This window comes from Sceloporus undulatus, chromosome 4, assembly GCF_019175285.1.
Source record: "Sceloporus undulatus isolate JIND9_A2432 ecotype Alabama chromosome 4, SceUnd_v1.1, whole genome shotgun sequence".
Lineage (NCBI taxonomy): Eukaryota > Metazoa > Chordata > Lepidosauria > Squamata > Phrynosomatidae > Sceloporus > Sceloporus undulatus.
This window is the reverse complement of record NC_056525.1, coordinates 70,859,445-70,862,276: the sequence shown is the minus strand read 5'-3', so window position 1 is coordinate 70,862,276 and position 2,832 is coordinate 70,859,445.

The window sequence follows — 2,832 nt, the reverse complement described above, 5'->3', positions numbered from 1 at the left end:
GGCCCCACGCCCAAAAACTGGCCGCCAAACGCCAAGGCCAGTACACTAAGGTATTTCTTTTCTAATATTGATACATGAGTTTCATCTTGTTTGGCCTGAGATTGTGGAGAAGTTGCTTGAGGTCAGGTGAGACCAATCACTTGCTGGCAGCCCCATATCCACCCTTCCTGGCAAAAGTTCCCGGGAAGTGACTGGGTGGATGAATGATGGAGATTGTAAATAGTTCTTTGAAAGAGGGCTTTATACTTTTAAAGGAAACAATTGTAAGATCAATGTTGAAGAAACTGTCATTAACTGCCAATATCCTACATAATTATCAACCAGTCTTCAATCTCCTGTATTTGAATAAGCAGGTGATATTTCCAAACTTTCTTTTATGAAAATGATTATTTTGATACTTTCTAATTAGACTGAAGCTGGAATCCTCTTATTTCCAACTAGAGTGCTGGCAAGTCAAAATAGTTATATTCAACTGAGTCAATGAGTCTGCTCCAGATGGGACTAAGAACAGGATTTACACATGAAATAGCTTTGTCCACTCTGGTGGATTAGCTAAATCAGGAGCTAGACAGAGTGAACATGTCCTCTGTCCCATGTGGATGGAGTCCCCTTTCTCTTCGTCCCCGACGCTGTCGGGTGTCCTTGGGGCATGAAGCCCCAAGGACACCCCTTTCCAGGCTGCAGAGAAGCAGCCTTTTGCTGCTTCCCCGCAGCCTGGAAAGTGGTGGATCGGGGCCTGAGGGGCTGCTGCTGTGGCAGTTGAGGCCCCGATCCAGTGGGAAAAGGGGCGGGAATAGGCTGCCCCAAAATGGCAGTCTGTAAACCGCCATTGCTACCTAAATAAAAGTTCCAGTAATCAGTAAGTAATAAAATATGGGACTGGGAGTACAGATACTTTTGGATGGAGTTATACTTTTTATAAAGATCAGGTTTACATCTTGGGATTACCCTTGGATTCAGCATTGGTGCTTGGTTTTCAGAGGGCTCTTTGGGAGTGACTTTTCCAACTTTGGCTTATGTGCCAATAGTGCCCGTTCTTGGAGAAGATCTGGCTAAAGTCACTTATGCATTAGTCACTTTCCATTATTGCAACATGTTCTATCTGAGCCTGTCCTTGAAGAGTGATTAAAAACTGCAGGTACAGCAAAATGCAGGAGCCAGATTGTTTCTTCACATGCATTTCACAGGCCATTTTACTGCTCATGTTATAAGAACTGCAGTGCCTTCCAGGTTTTTTAATGGACCCAGTTCAAGGGCATAGAAACCTACAAAGCCCTGAACCATTTGGGATCAGGAGAGCTCCAAAAATTGCCATATGTTACAATTGTCCTCTGAAGCTTTGCTTTATACCCCACTACCAGTAGCTGTTAAATTGGAAAAGCTTTAAAAAGTTACCGTATATACTCAATTAAAAGTTGAGAAATTTATGCCTCAAAATTGACTCTAAAATTTGGGGTAAACTTATATAAGGATCAATACACCAGTAGTGCTTAGAAGGGTCCTAAGGCAAGGAAGCCTGATGCCCCAGTCTCCACTGAACACCAATTCCTTCTCTTTCCAGTCTATTTTGCAAGCCTTTGCTTCCTATTGGAAAAACTCCCCATTTAAATCCACCTGTATCTTGCTCTGGTCTGTTTTGCAAACCTTTGCTTCCTATTGGAAAAACTCCCCATTTAAATTAACTTGTTTCTTTCTCTGGTCTGTTTTGCAAGCCTTTGCTTCCTATGGGAAAACCTCTCCATTTAAAACCACTTGCTTCTCTCTCTGGTCCGTTTTGCAAGCCTTGACCTCCTATGGAAAAAACTCTCCATTTAAAACCACTTGCTATGGTCTGCAGTCCATTTTGCAAGACCTTGCTTCCTATGGAAACAACTCTCCATTTAAATCCACTTGCTTCCTTTCTCAATCGATCTTAAAACCTCTCCTTCAGCACCTGGGAATTGGTTGGGAGAGGTCTAGAGAAGGAGAAGGAGGGACAGAAGTGGTATTTCCCCCACTTCTGAGGTGAAGAATGCCACCCTGTCCTCAGCACTGAGGTAAATTCAAGTGTCAATATATTTGTTTTTTGCACATTAAATGGGAGTAGTGAACCATTTTGTCTTTTACCATAAGCAGCCAAGTGGGACCTGGAAGCTGATGGATTATATATAAGCAATTGCAATATGGTGTACTTGTTTTGTGTTGGAGAAGGACTTTGGAGACCAGGGCCTGAATGCCTGCTCAGCCATGGAAACCCATTTGGTGACCTTGGGCACAACACATTCTTTCATCAGTGGAGAAAAGTAATGCCAGACCTCCTCTGAATAAACATTACCAAAAACAAACAAACAAACAAAAAAACCTTTGCCATAAGACAGAGGCAACTTGAAGGCACGTAACAACAACAAAGCTACAGTACAAGATGCTGAAGTGTACACACAGGAAAGTTGTTTTAGTCCCAAAGAAAGCAGTTTAGGATCCTGAATCCCACCAACCCAGCTTCCACGATCGGCAGTGGCAAGGAATGGATTAGCACAGTTAAAGCTAGTGCACCAGCTGTGCCCATTCCTTGGGATAACTGACTTGGCTGTGGTGACACATACCTTAGCTACATCCCTGTTGGATTATTGTAATAAACTCTATGAGTAGCCTGCCTTTGAAGAGTGTTTGGAAACTTCAACTGGTCCAAAAAGCTGCAGCAAGATTGCCAAGAGGGGCTAATTAGAGGAAACGCACAACTCCCTTGTTGCAACAGCTGCACTGGCTGTTGATCTGTTTCCGGGCATAATTCAAAAAGCTGGTTTTAACCTATAAATCCCTATACATTACAGGGCCAGGCTGTTTGAAGGACTG